Source organism: Chlorocebus sabaeus, chromosome X (assembly GCF_047675955.1).
Source record: "Chlorocebus sabaeus isolate Y175 chromosome X, mChlSab1.0.hap1, whole genome shotgun sequence".
Classification (NCBI taxonomy): Eukaryota; Metazoa; Chordata; class Mammalia; order Primates; family Cercopithecidae; genus Chlorocebus; species Chlorocebus sabaeus.
In genome coordinates, this window is record NC_132933.1 from 104321410 (window position 1) to 104343377 (window position 21968).

At 42.3% G+C, this 21968-nt stretch overlaps 1 pseudogene; it reads left to right on the forward strand.

The window, feature by feature from the left end:
- The first annotated feature begins 212 nt into the window (after window positions 1–212).
- Window positions 213–12465, forward strand: LOC119622023 (ornithine aminotransferase, mitochondrial-like; annotated as a pseudogene).
- The last annotated feature ends 9503 nt before the right edge of the window (window positions 12466–21968 follow it).

A 21968-nucleotide genomic window follows, 5' to 3' on the forward strand; every position in this document is an offset into this window, starting at 1 on the left:
CAAGCGATCCACCACCTGTGGCCTCCAAAGTGCTGGGATTACAAGCGTGAGCCACCGCGCTCCGCCCAAATTTCTTAAGCTACTACAGAGTTCCTAGGAAAAATACCATACCTGAAAAAGTTAGAAACTGACAGGAAGGAGTTGAGATGGGGACCTGCCTCATATAAACACATTATTAACGCTAGATAAGAAATGCACCACGGGGGGAGGGGATGGGTAGGAAGAACGGAAAGAGAAAATCAGCGCACGCTTACCCTGATTGTGGAAGAATCAAAAGAGCAAATCAGAGCATGCGCACGCTGAACTTAAAGTAGCCAATCCAAGGGGATGCTTTTGGCGGGAAAATCAGAGTCTCCGCCCCGCTTTTGAGAAGGTTCTGTCGCTGGAGCCTGGACTGATAGACGCCAAATCAGCTTCGCTTGTTCCGCCTACTGTCCTGACTTCTAATTGGCCAGATGGAATTCACTGACTGCCCTGATTGGTCCATCATCCTTGGGCAGTGACATTGCAGAATATTGTTGCCTCCTCCAGCCACACTTTGTGTGACAAAGTGGGTGGTCCTCAGGTGCCATCAGGAGATTTTGATCTCTCTGAAGACCGTCCCTGGATCTTGGGTTAAACATCTGTATTCTAGTCTGAACCATGGGAAGAAAACAATAGTCGATTTGTGATTTTTCTACTTGAAAGACACAATGTTTTCCAAACTAGCACATTTGCGGAGGTTTGCTGTACTTCGTCGTGACATTCATTCTTCAGTGGCTTCTACATCTGTTGGAACTAAAAAATCCGTCCAAGGCCCTCCAACCTCTGATTGCATTTTTGGAAGGGAATCAAAGTATGGTGCACACAATTACCATCCTTTACCTGTAGTCCTGGAGAGAGGAAAAGATATTTACTTACGGGATGTGATTGTGGTATTGATTACGTCCGCCTTGGCCAATCCTCCCACCTCGTTCTCAGTACTATAGGCATGCGCCACCTTGCCCATTTTTTTTTTTTTTGTAGTTAAAACCGGGTTTCTCTATGTTGACCAGGCTGGCTTCAATCTCCTGGGCTCAAGGGATCCTCCTGCCTCAGCCTGGAGTCTACAGGCATGCACCACCTTGCCCACGGTATTTTTTTTTTTTTTCAGTAGAAACCGGGTTTCGTTACGTTGCACAGACTGGCCTCAACCTCCTGGGCTCAAGCGATGCTTCTGCCTCGACCTCAGGACTACAGGCGTGTGCCCTTCTGCCCTGATAATTTTTTTTAGGAGAGACAGGCTTTTGCTATGTTGACCAGGCTGATATTGACCTTCTGGGCTCAAGCAATCTTCCCACCTCAGGCTCGGAACTACAGGGGTGAGCCACCCTGCCCATGCTATTTTTTGTTGTCCTTGTTGTTAGTAGAAATGGGGTTTCACTATATTGGCCAGGCTGGCCTTGACCTCCTGGGCTCAAGCAATCCTCCTGCCTCGGCCTCGGGACCACAGGCATACACCACCCAGCCCCTTCTAATATTTTTAATTTTTCTAGTAGAGACAGTTTTGCTATGTTGTCCAGGCTAGTCTCTACCTCCTGGGCTCAAGTAATCCTCCCCCTTCGGCCTCGGGACTACAGGCATGCACCACCCTGCCTTTTGCTATGTTTCCCAGGCTGGTCTTGACCTCCTGGGCTCACTCAAAGATTCGAACCCGGGAAGGGGAGGTTGCATTGAGCTGAGATCCCACCACTGCACTCCAGCCTGGGCCACAGAGAAAAACTGTTGAAAAGAAAAGGAAGGCAAGGGAGAAGGGATGGGAGAAGGGAAGGGAAGGGAAGGGAAGGGAGAAGGGAAGGGAAGAGGAAAGGGAAGAAAGGGAAGGGAAGACGGGAAGGGAAGAAGGGAAGAGAAGAAGGAAGGGAAGGGAAGGAAAGGGAAGGAAAGGGAAGAAGGAAGGGAAGAAGGAAGGAAGGGAGGGAGGAAGGAAGGAAGGAAGGAAAGAAAGAAAGAAAGAAAGAAAGACAGACAGACAGACAAGAAAGACCAGCTGAATCTCTGTAAGAATAGTAAGCTTTGTGGTATTTTAACTTACTCTTGTCCCATCTCATGATCCCAGCTTGGTTCTGTTTATTGTTGATGAAATACAGACAGGAGTGGCCAGAACTGATAGATGGCTAATTGTTGATCATGAAAATGTCAGACCTGATATAGTCCTCCTTAGAAAGGCCCTTTCTGGGGGCTGACAATCTGTGTCTGCGCTGCTGTGGAATGATGACATAATGCTGACCATTAAGCTAGAAGAACATGGGTCCACATACGGTGGCAATCCACTAGGCTGCCAAGTGGCCATCGTAGCCCTTGAAGTTTTAGAAGAAGAAAACCTTGCTGAAATTGCAGGAAAAAAAATGGGTATTATCTTGAGAAATGAACCCATGAAGCTGCCTTCTGATGTTGTAACTGCTGTAAAAAGAAAATAATTATTTTATTTACTTATTTACTTAAGTCACAGGTTCACTGTGGTTGCCCAGGCTGGATTGCAATGGCGTGATCTTGGCTCACTGCAGCCTCTGCCTCCTGGGTTCAAGTGATTTGCCTGCCTCAGCCTCCTAAGTAGCTAGGAGTACAGGCACGCACCACTATGCCCGGCTAACTTTTGTATTTTTAGTAGAGACAGAGTTTCACCATGTTGGCCAGGCCGGTCTCAAACTCCTGACCTCAGGTGATCCACCCACCTTAGCCTCCCAAAGTGTTGGGATTACAGGTGTGAGCCACTGAGCCCAGCGAGGAAAAGAATTATTAAACGCTATTGTTATTAAAGAAACCAAAGATTGTGATAGTTGGAAAGTGTGTCTGAGACTTCAAGATAATGGACTTCTGGCCAAACCAACCCATGGCGACATCATCAGATTTCGCCTCCGCTGGTGGTCAAGGAGAATGAGATTCCAGGGTCCATCGTTATCATTAACAACACCATCTTGTTTCTGAGGGTAGCAGCTGTTTTCAGTGGTCGCTGGGAGCCTGCTGGAGAGACAGGTGGTCCTGTAAAAGCTCTGCTCTTAATGTGGGCACATCCCACTCCCATGTGTCTTCAAAACCTTTTTGTGTTTTTTGCAGTTGATACATACTAGAACAACATTTATGAACTGGCCCTTTGCTTTGTAACGTAAGTAAGAGAATTTAATGGCATCTATATTCAGTGAATGTTTTGATGTGCATGTGTACTTTCTAAGGTGAAACACATCTATGTATATAGACAGCCTTTAAATCACATCCTTCAGTATAATTTATGTATGTTTTTATAATTTCCATGCTAGTATAAATGTTTTGTTTTTGAAAATGTTATATCTGGGGTATTACATAAATGGCTTCACCTTATAAAGTCAAATCATTGTTATCATTGAATTTTAGGAAGGATGACTAGTTAAGCATATATAAAATACCAATATTAAGTAAACCTGATGTTGGCTAACACCAGGATGCATTCTATGGAGGTCATTATTTTCAATTAAGAATTAGTGTTTAATATTCTTAAATTGCTTTGAGTGCTTGATTAAAATTTGTAGAAAAAAGTGTATTTATTTTTTATTTTTTTATTTTTTATTTTTGAGACCGAGTCTTCTTTGTCACCCAGGCTGGAGTGCAGTGGCACGATCTCGGCTTACTGCAGGCTCCACCTCCGGGGTTCACGCCATTCTCCTGCCTCAGCCTCCCAAGTAGTTGGGACTACAGACGCCTGCCACCATGCCTGGCTAATTTTTTGTATTTTTTGTATTTTTTGTAGAGACGGAGTTTCACCGTGGTCTCGATCTCCTGACCTCGTGATCCGCCCGCCTCGGCCTCCCAAAGTGCTGGGATTACAGGCATGAGCCATCGCGCTAGGCCGAAAAATGTTTATTTTTAGTATTTCTTTAAATTTTAAATAAAGCTTATATTTCAGGAAAAAAAAAATACAGAACACGGCCAGGTGCGGTGGCTCATGCCTGTAATCCCAGCACTTTGGGAGGCTGAGGTGGGTGGATCATTGAGGTCAGGAGTTTGAGACCAGCCTGGCTAACATGGAGAAACCCCATCTCTACTAAAAATACAAAACTTACCAGGCATGGTGGCACGCACCTGTAATCCCAGCTACGTGGGAGGCTGAGACAGCAGAATGGTTTGAACCTGGGAGGGAGAGGTTGCAGTGAGCTGAGATCGTGTCACTGTACTCCAGCCTAGGTGACAGAGTGAAAATCCCTCTCTGGAAAAAAAAAAAAAGTTACAGAACATTTCCATCACCACAATGCTATCCCTTGTGCTACTCATTTTTAGTAATACCCACTCTCCTCCCATCCACCATCCCTAACCCCTGGCAACCACTGATCTGTTTTTCATTTCTATAATTTTGTCTTTTCTATGATGCTGTACAAATGAAATCTTACAGTATGTGATGTTTTAGGGGCTTATTTCACTCAGCATAATTCCATGATGATCATCCAAGATATTAATATTTTTGTATCAATAGTTCATTGTTGTTGTTTTTGTTGTTGAGACGGAGTCTCAGTCTGTTGCCCAGGCTGGAGTGCAGTGGTGTGATATCAGTTCACTGCAACCTCTGCCTCCCAGGTTCAAGCAATTTTACTGCCTCAGCCTCCTGAGTAGCTGTGACTACAGGCGCGTGCCAGCACGGCCGGGTAATTTTTTTTTTTTTTTTAGACGGAGTCTTGCTCTGTCGCCCAGGCTGGAGTGCAGTGGCGCCATCTCTGCTCACTGCAAGTTCTGCCTCCCAGGTTCACATCATTCTCCTGCCTCAGCCTTCCGAGTAGCTGGGACTACAGGCGCCCGCCACCACCTCCGGCTAATTTTTTGTATTTTTTAGTAGAGATGGGGTTTCACTGTGTTAGCCAGGATAGACTCGATCTCCTGACCTCGCGATCTGCCCGCCTTGGCCTCCCAAAGTGCTGGGATTACATGCGTGAGCCACTGCGCCCGGCCAATTGTTCATTTTTATTATTGAGTAGTATTCCATGGTATGGAAGTACCACAGTTCAACCATTCGCTTATTGTAGGACATATTGATTATATCCAGCTTTTGACTATTACAAGTAAAAACTGCTATGAACAATTATGTACAAGTTTCTGGATGGGCATACGTTATAACTTCTCTGAAGTGTAATTGTTGAGTTGTATGGTCATTGCATGTTTAGTTTTATAAGAAACTACCAAACTGCTTTCCAGAGTGGCTGTAAGATTTTACCTTCCCAGAAGCATTTTACTAGATGTCCAGTTTCTCTGCATCCTTGTCACCATTTGGTGTTGCCACTATGTCTTTTATTTTAGCTATTGTAATAAAGTGTGTAGTGATACCTCATTGTGGTCTTAATTTGCATCTAATGAAGTGAATGAGTGTGGAATATCTTTTCATGTGCTTATTTGCTTATTTCCCCTTCAGTGAAATGTATGTTAATATCTTTTCATAATTTTCTAATTGTATTATTTGTTTTTTTTACCATTGAGTTATTATTATTATTATTATTATTATTATTATTTTAGGCAGAGTCTTGCTCTGTTACCCAGGTTGGAGTGCAGTGGCATGATCTTGGCTCATTTCAACCTCTGCCTTCCAGGTTCAAGCGATTCTCGTGCTTCAGCTTCCCGTGTAGCTGGGATTACAGGCGTGCATCATTACGCCTGTCTAATTTTTGTATTTTTAGTAGAGATGGTTTTTTGCCATGTTGCCCAGGCTGGTCTCAAACTCCTGGCCTCAAGGGATCTGCCTTCCATCCACCTCGACCTTTCAAAGTACTGGGATACACCCGGCCTACTGTTGAGTTTTGAGAGTACTATACGTATCCATTATATATTCTGGATGTGAGTCCTTTCTTGAATATGTGGTTTGCAAACATTTTCTCCCAGTCCATACGTTGTTTTTTCATCCTTTTAACAGGGTTTCTTGCAGAGCAAAAGTTTTAAATTGGATGAAATCTAATTTACTTTTTTCCCTTATGGTTTATGCTTTTTGAACTGTTCACTATGCCCTAGATCTCAGACGTTTCTCCTATGTTTTCTTGTAAAAGTTTTTTTTTTTTAGTTTTCTATTTCAGATTTAAATATATGATCCACTTGAGTTACTTTTTTGTATAAAGTTATGAAGACTAGGTCTTTTTTTTTTTTTTTTGGCCTATGGCTATGCAACTGCTCCAGCACCATTTGTTAAGCAGATGATACTTCCTTCTTTTTGTCTCTTTGTAAAAAATCAGTGTGGGGCTCTTTCTAGGTTCTCTATTTTGTTCCAGTGATCTATGTGTCTATTCTTCTCCCAATACTACACAGTCTTAATTCCTGTGGCTATATAAGAAGTATTGAAATATGGTACAGTCATTCCTCCCACCTTATTCTTCTTTTTCAAAAATGGTCTTAGCTATATAAATATTTTTTGAGATGGAGTCTCACTTGTGTCACCCAAGCTGGAGCTCAGTGGGGTGATCTCGGCTCACTGCAACCTTCGCCTCTGTGTTCAAGCAATTCTCCTGTCTCAGCTTCCCAAATAGCTGGGATTACAGGTGCATGCCACCACACCCGGCTGATTTTTGTATTTTTAGTAGAGATGGGGTTTCGCCATGTTGGCAAAGCTAGTCTTGAACTCCTGACTTCGAGCGATCCGCCCGTCTCAGCCTCCCAAAGTGCTGGGATTACAGGCATGAGCCACCGTGCCCAGCGTTGTCTTAGCTATTGGCAATTTGTTACAGCAGCAATAAAAAATGAATACATATAGAAACAGATTAATTAGTGAAAAAAATAGAAAGTCAAGAAACAGACTGATTTATATACAAACTTCAGCATGCATTTCCAAACGGTGGCCTAAAGATGGGTTGTATAATAAATGATTGCTTGACAAGTGTCTATGCATTTGAAAAAAAAAAAGATTAAATCCTTACTTTGAACCACATAAAACAATAAATGCCAAAAATTCAGAGACTTAAATGTGAAAACGTGAAGTCATAAAGAATTAGATGAAAATTTAGGAAAATATTGCAGTGTAAGACATCTTGAGTTGGCATAGGCACTTCCTGACATTACACCAAGGCTATGAACAATGCATCTGACATACTTAAAGATGTAAAAATTAAAGTATCATCTAATTCAAAAGACACCATAAACAACTGTTTAAACAGGCAAATTTTGGAGAAAATGGTGAAGCATCTGCAGTAAAAGTAATTATCTCTAATATACAAAAAAGCTTTTGCATATCAGTAAGAGAAACTGGAACAGCCCAATGAAAAAATGTGTTCAGGCACCGCACTACTTCACCGTATAGTAGAAAAGGATTACGAAATAGAAAGCATGAAAGTAAAATAATAAAGGAAATGGAGAATGGATCCCAGAAGTTTCACGGTTCATCCAATAGAAGTTCCAGACATACAGAACAGAAAGACTGGGCCGGGTGCAGTGGCTCATGCCTGTAATCCCAGTTCTTTGGGAGGCCAAGGCAGGCAGATCACCTGAAGTAAGGAGTTCGAGACCAGCCTGTCAAACATGGCAAAACCCTGTCTCTACTGAAAATACAAAAATTAGCCTGGTGTGATTGTGGGCGCCTGAAATCCCAGCTACTTGGGAGGCTGAGGCAGGAGAATCAGTTGAACCCGAGAAGCGGAGGTTGCAGTGAGCTGAGGTCTTGCCACTGCACTCCACCCTGGGTGACAGAGCAAAACTACGTCACAAAAATGAAAAAAAAAAAAGAAAAAAGAAAAAAGAAAAGAAGACTGTAAAGACTGGAGAGAAGGCAGTACTTGAAAAAATAATGTTCTAGAATTTTCTGAACTGAGCAAAGACATGAATCTTCAAACTGAAAAGAGCCACCTAGTTCTGAGTCTGATTAACACACATGTGCACACACACCTGTGCACATGCACACACACACCCCCTAGGAATAAAATTTCTAAGATAAAGATAAAATCCTGAAAGGTCCCAGAGAGAAAGAGAGAAGAGAGAATTTAATGGAGAAGTTTTTCAAGGAGCTGATTAAAAATAACTTTGGGCCAGGCACAGTGGCTCATGCATATAGTCCCAGCATTTGGGAGGCTGAGATGGGAGGATTGCTTGAGCTCTGGAGTTTGAGACCAGCCTAACAAACAAGGCGAAACCCATCTCTACAAAAAATACAATTAGCCAGGTGTGTTGCCATGTGCCTGTGGTCCCAGCTACTTGGGAGGCTGAGGCAAGAGAATAGCTTGAGTCCAGGAGATGGAGATTGCTGTGAGCCGAGATTGTGCCATTGCATTCCAGCCTGGGTGACAGAGCCAGACACTGTCTCCAACAAAACAAAACAAAACAAAAACAAACAAAAAAAGGTGTACCTGGATATCTATATACCAGGATAATCCAGAATGAGGCAAAAAAAAAATTTTAGAAAATTAACGAGACATATACCCTTCAGAAATAATTATTGGTATACAGTTCTATGAGAAGAGAAAACTAAATTTAGGAGGAAGGAGGTGGTTTCAATAAGCAATGGTGAGGAGAAAAATAGTAAAATGTATTGAAAAGTGTAAACTTCAGATTGTAAACATAAAAAATTATAGTCTTAACTAAAATTCCTGGTATTATAAACATGGAAGATGGAAGGAGGGACAGGAAAGAAAAGAGAAGTTCTTTTGGTGTTCAAGGAATGGATACAGATGCTAATGAATGATAGAATGGTTAAAAGCACTAACATTTCATTTTGTTTTATTTTAGACAGAGCCTCACTCTGTTGCCCAGGCTACAGTTCCATAGCACAATCATGGCTCACTGTAGCCCCAGCCTCCTCAGCTCAGGTGATCCCCCAGTCTCAGCGTTCCATGTAGCTGGGACTACAGGCATGCACCACCAAGCCTGGCTAATTAAATTTTCTTTTTTTGGTAGCTATTTTCTTTTTCTTGCTATGTTGCCCAGGCTGATCTTAAACTCTTGTCTTCAAGCAATCCTCCCACCTCTGCCTCCCAAAGGGGTGGGATTACAGGAGTGAGTCACTGTGCCCAGTTAACGCTAGTATTTTAGAGTACAGACTCTGGAACCAGACAGCTTGGGTTCAGTTTCTGGCTTCTCGACTTATTAAGCTGTGTGACCTTGTGTAAGTCATATAACCTTTCTGTGTCTCAGGCTACTCAAGAGTGAACTGGGGATAACCACATTATCTAACTCATTTGATTGCTATGATTAAATGGGTAAATACATGTAAAAAACTTAGAATAGTGCCCGTCATGTGGTTAAGTGGTATATATATTTTAGTTGTTGTTAGTAATGACTTCAAATTACTTTTAAAATGTAAAGGCATATCTGGTTCCAGAAGAGGATGGTGAACCAGGAATAGTTGCTGGTTTCCTTCCCAAATCCAACCCTACAGATGCCACAGAAGAGGTGGGAAGTGGTTGGAGTTCAGAGCAGTTCCCAGTAACAAAACCCTTGATGTTTGGCCCCACTGAAGGATGAGATGGCTTAGAGTGGGAAAAGGTCAGAAGCCACAGATGGAGGATCAGCCCAGGTGGAACTTTCTAAGTTGCATTCTTTTTTCTCCTCGTTTTCTGGAAGGCTTATTACCTGTTCTGTGAACATATAGAGCAGACACTTGGCAGGGCTGGCCCAGTGCTAGCCCAAAGTGGCGTGATAACATTAAGGAATAGAGGGCTTGGAAAGCTCCTAGAAAAAGTGCAGACTCATCAAAGCTGGCCAGTAACTGAGCATTCCTTTCCTACCTCTTCCTCTGCCCTCTGAGCTAGGCAACTACAACCAATATCATTCACCCGTAGACTCCCTTCACATTGTAAGGCAGAAATCCTGTAAGCTTCTGTAGGGGCTCATAGGCTGGGGACTGGAAAGAAGAATTGTCTCAGCTCAGCTCTGGAGGCTCTGTACTCTAAGTCCTATCAATTGAGAAACCCTGAAACTCACGTGGAATGTCTGGACTTACACATCTTCCCAGTAACAAAGAGTTATATAGAAAAACTATCGGATAGGTCAGGCGTGGTGGCTCACACCTGTAATCCAGCAGTTTGGAAGGCCAAGGCGGGAGGATCACTTGAAATCAGCAGTTTAAGTCCAGCCTGGTCAACATGGCAAACCCCATCTCTACTAAAAATACAAAATTAGGTGAGTGTGGTGGTGCACACCTGCAACCCCAGCTACTCAGGAGGCTGGGGTAGGAGAATCACTTGAACCTGGGAGACAGTGGTTGCAGTGAGCTGAGAACACACCATTGTACTCCAGCCTGAGCAACAAGAGTGAAACTCCGTCTAAAAATAAATTTTAAAAAAGCCCAGGCGAGGTGGTTAACGCCTGTAATCCCAGCACTTTGGGAGGCTGAGGTGGGCGGCTTACTTGAGGTCAGGAGTTCGAGACCAGCCTGCCAACATAGTGAAACCCTGTCTCTACTAAAAATACCAAAATTAGCCAGGCGTAGTGTCACACGACTGTGGTCCCAGCAACTCAAGAGGCTGAGGCAGGAGAACTGCTTGGACTCGGGAGGCACAGGTTCATTGAGCCAAGATCGTGCCACTGCACTCCAGCCTGGGCGAAAAAGCAAGACTCCATCTTACATAAATAAATAAATAAATAAATAAATAAATAAGTAACCTGTTGTATAGCTTGGATATGAAACATTAAGTGCCCAAAGAAATAATGCAGTGGAATAGGTTGGATATTAAAATGGATATAGTTGAAAAAGCAATGACTGAGCTGAGGAAATGCATCTAAGAAATTCATAAAAGTAAATGGTAATGGTAGAGGTGAAGTAAATGGTAGAAAAGTTAATTAATAGTGAGGATTGAAGAACAAATGTCAAAACACATCTAATAGTAGCCTTATAAGAAGAGAATATAGTCATTAAAAAGGAGAATATACTTAAATGAGTAATGAATGAGAAGTTCTCAGATTTAGAAAAATGACTTAAGATTTAAAGGTATTATAGTGCACACACGCACACACACACACGGGAACAGTGAAATGTACAACTGTGAAAGGCAAAAAATATTTTTAAAATTATCAGAGAGAAATAATAGCAGGTTACTTACACAGGAAAAATAATTAAACTGACATGGGATCTCTCAAACACCACACTGGAGGTAAGGATGCAATGGTGTAATAACTCCAAAGTGTTGAAAGAAAAGAATTTTTTTTTTGAGACAGAATCTTGTTTTGTCACTTAGGCTAGAGTGCAGTGGCATGATCTGGACTCAATGCAACCTCCGCCTCCTGGGTTCGAGATTGTCCTGCCTCAGCCTCCCGAGTACCTGGGGCTACAGGCACATACCACCACATCCAGCTAATTTTTGTACTTTACTTAGTAGAGATGGGGTTTCACCATGTCGGCCAATCTGGTCTCAAACTCCTGACCTCAGGTGATCTGCCCACCTCAGTCTCTCAAAGTGCTGGGATTACAGGCGTAAGCCACTGCACCTGGCAAAAGAAAGAAATTTTTATATCGGGTGGAGGAAAGACAACATCAGGCACATAAGACTTCAGGAGATTGAAGACAGACAAATGTTAAAACAAACAAGTATTTATTATACCTATTAAAGACTGTAAGGAAGGGCCAGGTGCAGTGGCTTATGCCTGTAATCCCAGCACTTTGGGAGCCCAAGGCAAGAGGACTGGTTGAACCCAGGAGTTCAAGACCAGCCTGGGCAACATGGCGAGACCCCGTCTCCGCAAAAAATACAAAAATTGGCCCGGCGTGGTGGCTCACGCCTGTAATCCTGGCCCTTTGGTAGGCGGAGGCTAGTGGATCACCTGAGGTCAGGAGTTTGAGACCAGCCTGGCCAACGTGGCAAAATCCCATCTCTACCAAAAGTACAAACATTAGCTGGGTGTGGTGCCGCATGCCTGTAATCCCAGCCACTCAGGAGGCTGGGGCAGAAGAATCGCTTGAACCCGGGAGGCAGGGGTTGCAGTGAGCCAATATCACACCACTGTACTCCAGCCTGGGCGACAAGAGCAAGAATCTGTCAAAAAAAAAAAAAAAAAAAAAAAAAAAAAGCTGGATTTGGTGGTGCGTACCTGTAGTCCCAGCTACTGGGGAGACTGGGGCAGGAAGGTTGCTTGGGATCTGGAGTTTGAGGCTGCAGTGAGCTAGGATTGGTGAGCTAGGATTGGGTCACTGCACTCCAGCCTAGTGACACAGTGAGATTTTGTCTCTGAAAATAAAAAAAAGATCGTAAGGACGATTTTACTCAGAGGGAGGACTACTGTGATAGGTATAGGGACCACTGCAATGGTGTCTTGCAGTGGGAGAGTGATATTAGGATCGACTTCAACTCCACCAAGGACAAGTGGGGATTTGTAGTCAGGGAGTAGGGTCAGGGAGTCAGAAGATGGGAAATTACTTGGAGGAAACCTCAAGGGCAGGGGGATTCTGGCTAAACGGACTTGACAGGATTTTTCCTGAAACAGGCTAAATGGGCAAAGTCCCTGGATGAAGAACAGAGTCTGAGGTTGGGACCTAGTCAGAAACAGGACTCAGAGGAGCCCTACTCAAGTTTGGTCAAAGGATAGTGTCTGTCTGAAAGCATAAGCAATAAAGTCAACAGCAGTATAATGAATGGATTACAAAGGAGAATTTTTGTGCATTGCTAAGCAGGACTCGATTTACAATCATTGTAAAAGTTGATTATGTGAAGTGAGTCGTTCTTAGTTTTTTTTAAGTTCTTATTTGCAGAGGAAGCCTTCAGCTACTACGCTTCAGAGAGAATTGGTTGTAACATGTTTCCTTTTTTTTTTTTTTTTTTTTTTTGTTTTGAGTCGGAGTCTTGCTATGTTGCAGTGGCGAAATCTCGGCTCACTGCAACCTCTGCCTCCCAGGTTCACGCCATTTTTCTGCCTCAGCCTCCCGAGTAGTTGGGACTACAGGCGCCAGCCACCACGCCCGGCTAATTTTTTGTATTTTTAGTGGAGACAGGGTTTCACTGTGTTAGCCAGGGTGGTGTCAATCTCCTGACCTCGTGATGCACCCTCCTCGGCCCCCAAAATGCTGGGATTACAGGCGTGAGCCATCGCACCCGGCTGTAACATGTTTCTTATCAGACTTCAAGTCTGTGTTGATGTTGATGCCAGAGAGGTAAAATAAGGCATGTCTGACCCCCACTTCCTGTCATGGCCTGAAACCTTCTCTCAGGTTAAATTTTAAAAGAGCCCTGACTAAGGAGGAAGTCCATTCAGATGGTTGGGGGCAGGGGGTTTAGGATTTTATTTTTGATTTGCAAGTCCTATAAAATAAAACTGCATAAATTTTAAGGAAGAAGTCTTGTGCCTGATGTATGGACCACACAAAAAGTTCACGGAACTGTCCAACGCCGTAACCAGAGACATTCGAACAACGAATCAGGGTGAGGAGATGATATTTCCACAATGTAGACAGCTTTTGTGAAGACATCAGAATAAGTCTTCATATCATAATGAAACCCTTACCCCCTGAATGTCTGCATTTTTCACTTGACAGAACCTGACCCCCAAATCCTTTACGTCACCTAGTGATCACCTAGTGGTCTCTTTTATAGAGTTGGCACTCTGCTTTCATTCAACCCACTCCTAAAATGCTACTCAAAGACTACAGGAGGCCTCATTCACTTCCTCCATAGTCTTTTCATTTGTTTAGCTGGTGGCCTCTAGGCTTGGGATCTTGGTTCAAAACCATTGTACAAACTAAATTTATTATACTATTGCTAATTATAGCTGGGTGTGGTGGCTCATGCCTGTAATCCCAGCACTTTGGGATGCCAAGGCAGGCAGATCACTTGAGGTCAGGAGTTTGAGCCTGGCCAACATGTTGAAACCCTGTCTCTACTAAAAAGACAAAAATTAGCAGGGTGTGGTGGTGGGCACCAGTAATCCCCACTACTCGGGAGGCTGAGGCACAAGAATCACTTGAACCTGGGAGGTGGAGGTTGCAGTGAGCAACCTTGCTCACTGCACTGGCTGGATCACACCACTGCACTCCAACCTGGGCGACAGAGTGAGACTCTGTCTCAGAAGACCAAAACCAAAACCAAAACCTAATAAATGCAGTTAAGAAACTATTTTAAAACACAAAATCCCCGTTTTTTCAGATCGATTATTTAAAAGATGAAGAAAAGCAGATCAACGTGTTAAGAAAACCTATGTCAATCCTAGAGGAGCAGACTCGTCCTGCTTTCAGTGCACCCTTGACACTAATGTTCAATTTTTAGAAAAACTGATAATTTCTTTTCAATCCCAACCAATCTGATCACATATAAGACTCCCTTCCCAAGGCTCATCCTTCATAAACCCTCAGCAACTTGCCTAGACATTCCATCATTTTTTTTTTACCCCTAGTCTTAGTCCTATAGTTTTTCATTTTTATATTGGACTCCAATCCAAGAACTAACCAACCCCGACCCTGTTTAAATTCTGAAATCAGACAAGGTTTGGCAAATTCAGGTGGTAGAGCCATAGACTTTTTTTTTTTTTTGAGACGTAGTCTCACTCTGTTGTCAGGCTGGAGTGCAGTGGCATGATCTCAGCTCACTGCAACCTCCGCCTCCTGGGTTCAAGCAATTCTTCTGCCTCAGCCTCCCAAATAGCTGGGACTACAGGCACTAGCCACCACACCCAGCTAATTTTGGTATTTTTAGTAGAGTCGGATTTTCATCATGTTGGTCAGGATGGTCTCAATCTCTTGACATCATGATCTATCCACCTCTGCCCCCCAAAGTGCTGAGATTACAGGCCTGAGCCACCACTCCCGGCCTAGACTATTTTTAATATAAGGCAACCAATCATTTTATTTTAGGATAAAAATGTATTTATCACTCAGACCACACAAAATTTTTGTCATATAAAAATTATTTTTTGTACATTTTGTATACAGAATTACATATACTAAGAACCTTTAATTTTTAGTAACCTTAATTTCTTTTCTTTTTTTTTTTTTTGAGACGGAGTCTTGCTCTGTTGCCCAGGCTGGAGTGCATTGGTGCAATCTCGGCTCACTGTAACCTCCACCTCCTGGGTTCTAGTGATTTTCCTGCCTCAGGCTCCTGAGTAGCTGGGATTACAGGCACGGGCCACCATGCCTGGCTAATTTTTTTACTTTTAGTACAGACGGGATTTCACCATGTTGGCCAAGCTGGTCGCGAACTCCTGACCTCGTGATCCACCCGCCTCAGCCTCCCAAAGTGCTGGGATTACAGGCTTCAGCCACTGCACCCGGACATAATCTTAATTTTTAGTAAAAATTAAGATTTTTAAAATTAGTAAAAAAACTACTGGAAAGTAGTTTGGAATTGTTATGTATTAACATCTCATGAATATGTACTTTATAATCTTTAAAAATATTTTTACAGAATAATTTTTTGTTATATTTTAAGTTCTAGGGTACATGTGCACAACAGGCAAGTTTGTTACATATGTATACATGTGCCATGTTGGCGTGCTGCACCTATTAACTTGTCATTTACATTAGGTATATCTCCTAATGTTATCCTTCCCCTCTCCTCCCACCCCATGACAGACCCCAGTGTGTGATGTTCCCCATCCTGTGTCCAAGTGTTCTCATTGTTCAGTTCCCACCTATGAGTGAGAACATGTGGTATTTGGTTTTCTGTCCTTGTGATAGTTTACTCAGAATGATGGTTTCCAGCTTCATCTATGTCCCTACAAAGGACATGAACTCATCCTTTTTCATGGCTGCATAGTATTCCATGGTGTATATGTGCCACATTTTCTTAATCCAGTCTATCATTGATGGACATTTGTGTTGGTTCCAAGTCTTCACTATTGTGAGTAGTGCCACAATAAACATACGTGTGCATGTGTCTTTATAGCAGCATGATTTATAATCCTTTGGGTATATACCCAGTAATGGGATCGCTGGGTCAAATGGTGTTTCTAGTTCTAAATCCTTGAGGAATCACCACACTGTCTTCCACAACGGTTGAACTAGTTTACAGTCCCACCAACAGTGTAAAAGTGTTCCCGTTTCTCCACATCTTCTCCAGCACCTGTTGTTTCCTGACTTTTTAGTGATCACCATTCTAACTGGTGTGAGATGGTATCTCATTGTGGTTTTGATTTGCATTTCTCTGATGGCCAGTGATGATGAACATTTTTTCATGTGTCTGTTGGCTGCATAAATGTCTTCTTTTGAGAAGTGTCTGTTCATATCCTTTGCCCACTTTTTGATGGAGTTGTTTGATTTTTTCTTGTAAATTTGTTTATGTTCTTTGTAGATTCTGGATATTTGCCCTTTGTCAGATGGGTAGATTGCAAAATTTTTCTCCCATTCTGTAGGTTGCCTATTCACTCTGATGGCAGTTTCTTTTGCTGTGCAGAAGCTCTTTAATTTAATTAGATTCCATTTGTCAATTTTGGCTTTTGTTGCCATTGCTTTTGGTGTTTTAGACATGAAGTCCTTCCCCATGCCTATGTCCTGAATGGTATTGCCTAGGTTTTCTTCTAGGGTTTTTATGGTTTTAGTCTAACATTTAAGTCTTTAATTCATCTTGAATTAATTTTTGTATAAGGTATAAGGAAGGGATGCAGTTTCAGCTTTCTACATATGGCTAGCCAGTTTTCCCAGCACTATTTATTGAATAGGGAATCCTTTCCCCATTTCTTGTTTTTATCAGGTTTGTCAGAGATCAGATGGTTGTAGACATGTGGTATTATTTCTGAGGGCTCTGTTCTGTTCCATTGGTCTATATCTCTGTTTTGGTACCAGTACCATGCTGTTTTGGTTACTGTAGTCTTGTAGTATAGTTTGAAGTCAGGTAGTGTGATGCCTCCAGCTTTGTTCTTTTTGTTTAGGATTGTCTTGGCAATGCAGGCTCTTTTTTGGTTCCATATGAACTTTAAAGTAGTTTTTTCCAATTCTGTGAAGAAAGTCATTGGTAGCTTGATGGGGATGGCATTGAATCTATAAATTACCTTGGGCGGTATGGTCATTTTCATGATATTGATTCTTCCTATCCATGAGCATGGAATGTTCTCCATTTGTTTGTGTCCTCTTCTATTTTGTTGAGCAGTGGTTTGTAGTTCTCCTTGAATTGGTCCTTGACATCCCTTGTAAGTTGGATTCCTAGGTATTTTATCCTCTTTGAAGCAGTTGTGAATGGGATTTCACTCATGATTTGGCTCTCTGTCTGTTATTGGTGTATAGGAATGCTGTGATTTTTGCACATTGATTTTGTATCCTGAGACTTTGCTGAAGTTGCTTATCAGCTGAAGGAGATTTTGGGCTGAGACGATGGGGTTTTCTAAATATACAATCATGTCATCTGCAAACAAGGACAATTTGACTTCCTCTTTTCCTAATTGAATACACTTTATAACAATTTTCTTTTTTGAGACAGAGTCTTGGTCTGTCCCCAGGCTAGAGTGCAGTGGTATAATCTAGGCTCACTGAAACCTCTGTCTCCTGGGTTCAAGTTATTCTTCTGCCTCAGCCTCCCGAGTAGCTGGGACTACAGGCACCTGCCACCATGCCTGGCTAATTTTTGTATTTTTAGTAGAGACAGGGTTTCACCATGTTGGCCAGAATGGTCTCAATCTCTTGACCTCATGATCCAACCACCTTGGCTTCCCAAAGTGCTGGGATTACAGGCTTGAGCCACCGCACCCAGCCAGAACAATTTTCAATGTGGAACAGGGCATTTTATTAACAGATCCAAATATCTTTTGTCTTTTATAAAACTTAAGGGCCAAGAACAAACTTGTACTTATGTTCAGCAATTTGTATCTGTTATTTTCTTAGTTGGAAATGATCTCAACATTTAATGAGTACCTATTACTTAATCTAATATAACATTACTTTAAATTTCATCTTCTTATGATAACAGCAAGATAAAAAAAGATTTCAAATTACATGGAAAGTTCATTTATAAACATGTATCTCACATTTACTTCATTGATTCATTTCTAACAATTATACATAGATTACTTATAAAAACTTACATATTAAACAAAGCCAGTTGGCCACGCGAGGTGGCTCACGTCTCCCCATCCAGGGACTCTGCCCATTTAGTCTGTTTTAGCAAAATTCGTGTCAAGTCTGTTTAGCCAGAATCCCCCCGCACCTGATGTCTCTTCCAAGTAATTTCCCATCTTCTAACCCCCCGACCCTACTCCTTGACTATAAATCCCCACTTGTCCTTGGTGGAGTTGAAGTCAATCCCAATATCACTCTCCTACTGCAAAACTCCATTGCAGTGGCCCATGTACATATCATAGTACTCTCCCCTCTGAGTAAAATCATTCCTAAGATCTTTTTTTTCTTTTTTTTTTTTTTAAATTTTCAGAGACAGAGACTCAGGCTGGAGTGCAGTGACCCAATCCTAGCTCACTGCAGCCTCAAACTCCAGGGCCGAAGCAATTTTCCTGCCCTAGCTTCCCCAGTGGCTGGGACTACAGGTACACACCACCAAATGCAGCTATATATATTTTTTAATTCTCTACCAAGGCAGGAGAATTGCTTGGACTTGGGAGGCAGAGGTGCAGTGAGCCAAGATCACACTACTGCACTCCAGCCTGGGCGAAAGGGCAAGACTCCTTCATAAATAAATAAATAACCTGTTGGATACGTTGGATATGAAAACATTAACTGCTCAAATCAATAATTCAGTGGAATGGGTTGGATATTAAAACGGATATAGTTGAAAAAGCAATTACTGAACTGAGGAAATGACCCTGAAGTATTCATAAAGTAATCAGTAATGGATAGAGATGGAGTAAATGAAAGAAAAGTTAATTAATAGGGAGGATAGAAGAATAAATGTCAAAACGCATCTAACAGTACCCTTATAAGAAGTGAATATAGTCATTAAAAAAGAAAGTGTACTTAAATAAGTAATGAATGAGAATTTCTCACATTTAGAAAAGTGACTTTTTTTTTTTTTTGACAGTTTCACTCTTGTTCCCTAGGCTGGAGTACAATGGTACGATCTTGCCTCACTGCAAGCTCCACCTCCCAGGTTCAAGTGGTTCTCCTGTCCACGCCTCCTGAGTGGCTGGGGTTACAGGCATGTCCCACCACACGCAGCTAATTTTGTATTTTTAGTAGAGATGGGGTTTTGCCATGTTGGCCAGGCTGGTCTCAAACTCCTGACCTCAGGTGATCCTCCCACCTCAGCCTTCCGAAGTACTGGGATTACAAGTGTGAGCCACCACGCCTGGTTTATCTGATAGTTTTTCCATATTACTCTTTTTTCCTGGGAAGATGTGTCAGCCCAGACATTCCACTTGAGTTTCAGGGTTTCTCAATTGATAGGACTTAGAGTACAGAGCCTCCAGAGCTGAGCTGAGACAATTCTTCTTTCCAGTCCCCAGCCTATGAGCCCCCAGAGACACTTACAGGATTTCTGCCTTACAGTGTGGAGGGAGTCTATGGGTGAGTGATATTGGTTTTAATTGCCTAGCTCAGAGGGCAGAGGAAGAGGTAGGAAAGGAATGCTCAGTTACTGGCCAGCTTTGATGAGTCTGCACTTTTTCTAGGAGCTTTCCAAGCCCCCTATTCCTTAATGTTATCACGCCACTTTGGGCTAGCACTGGGCCAGCCCTGCCAAGTGTCTGCTCTATATGTTCACAGAACAGGTAATAAGCCTTCCAGAAAACAATTCTCCTGCTTCAAGGAGAAAAAAAGAATGCAACTTAGAAAGCTCCACCTGGGCTGATCCTCCATCTGTGGCTTCTGACCTTTTCCCACTCTAAGCTATCTCATCCTTCAGTGGGGCCAAACCATCAAGGGTTTTGTTACTGGGACCTGTTCTGAACTCCAACCACTTCCCACCTCTTCTGTGGCATCTGCAGGGTTGGGTTTGGGAAGGAAGCCAGCAGCTATTGCTGGTTCACCATCTTCTTCTGGAACCAGATATGCTTGTACATTTTAAAAGTAATGTGAAGTCATTACTAACAACAATTAAAATATATATACCACTTAACCACATGACACGTGCTATTCTAAACGCTTTACATGTACTTACCCATTTAATCATAGCAATCAAATGAGTTAGATAATGTGGTTATCCCCAGTTCACTCTTGAGTAGCCTGAGACACAGAAAGGTTATATAACCTACACAAGGTCACACAGCTTAATAAGTTGAGAAGCCAGAAACTGAACCCAACCTGTCTGGCTGTTGGGGGAACCAGCCCCCAATATTTCAACATAGGTTCTTTTCTGTTTCCCTAAGTGTCAACTGGTCTGAGAAATAAAGAGAAAGATTACAAAGAGATAAATTTTACAGCTGGACCTCTGGGGGTGCCATCACATATTGGTAGGATTGTGATGGTGACCCTGAGCCACAAAACCAGCAAGTTTTTATTAGGGATTCCGAAAGGGGAGGGGTGTACGAATAGGGAGTGTGTCACAGAGATCACATGCTTCAAAGGGCAATAAAAGATCACAAGGCAAAAGGGCAGAGCAGGATCACAAGGCAAGGGCAAAATTAGAATTACTGATGAAGGTCCATGTCCTGTTGGGCACGCATTGCCTTGATAAACATCTTAACAGGAAACAGGGTTCGAGAGCAGACAACCAGTCTGACTAGAATTTACCAGGCTGGAATTTCCCAATCCTAGTAAGCCTGAGGGCACTGCAGGAGACCAGGGTGTGTGCCATCCCTTCTCTCAACTGCATAAGACAGATGGTCCCAGAGTAGTTGTCTATAGGCCTACCCCTGGGAATGCATTCCTTCCCCAGGGTTATCAATTATTAATATTCCTTGCTGGGAAAAGAATTCAGTGATATTTCTCCTACTCACACGCCCATCCTCTGTGAGAAGGCTCTCTGTGAGAAGAAAAATACGGCTCTACTCTGCCCAACCACGCAGGCAGTCAGAGCTTATGGTTATCTTTCCTTGTTCCCTGAAAATCGCTGTTTTTCTGTTCTTTTTCAGGGTGCCCTGATTTCATATTGTTCAAACACCCATGTTTTACAACCAGATTTCATATTGTTCAAACACACATGTTTTACAAAACATTTATATAGTTAACGCAATCATCACAGGGTCCTGAGGCAACAAACATCCTCAGTTTATGAAGATGACAGGATTAAGAGATTAAACTAAAGACAGGCATAGGAAATTATGAGTACTGATTGGGGAAGTGATAAATGTCCATGAAATCTTCACAATTTATGTTCAGAGATTGCAGTAAAGACAGGTGTAAGAAATTATAAAATTATTTATTTTGGTAACTAATAAATGTCCATGAAATCTTCACAATTTATGTTCTTCTGCTGAGGCTTCAGCTAGTCCCTCCGTTCAGGGTCCCTGACTTCCCGCAACATCTGGCTGCAGAGTTTGTACTCTAAAATACTACTATTAACTGGGCACAGTGACTCATGCCTGTAATCCCACCACTTTGAGAGGCAGAGGTGGTAGCTTTGTTTGAGGACAAGAGTTCAAGATCAGCCTGGGCAACATAGCAAGACTCTGTCTCTACCAAAAAATAAAAAAAATAATTAGCCAGGGATGGTGGTTCATACCTGTAGTCCCAGCTACATGGAAGGCTGAGGCAGGAGGATCACTCAAGCTGAGGAGGCTGGGGCTACAGTGAGCCATGATTGTGCTATGGAACTCTAGCCTGGGCAACAAGGTGAGGCCTTGTCTAAAATGAACCAAAATAAAATGCTAGTGTTTTGACCATTCTACTGTTCTATCATTCACTGGCATCTGTATCCATTCCCTGAACACCAAAATAACTTCTCTTTTCTTTCCTGTCCCTCCTCCCATCTGACAAGTTTATAATACTAGGAATTTTAGTTCAAGACTGTAATTTTTAAAATTTATAATCTAAAGTTCACACTCTTCAATACATTTTACTATTTTTCTCCTCACCATTGCTTATTGAAACCACCTCCTTCCTCCTAAATTTAGTTTTCCCTTCTCATGGAACTGTACACCAATGATTATTTCTGAAGGGTATATGTGTCATGAATTTTCTGGAATATTTTTTCCCTCATTCTGTATTATCCTGGCTGTATATAGATATCTAGGTTCAACTTTTTTTATTTGCTTGTTTTTGTTTTGTTTCATTTTGTTTGAGA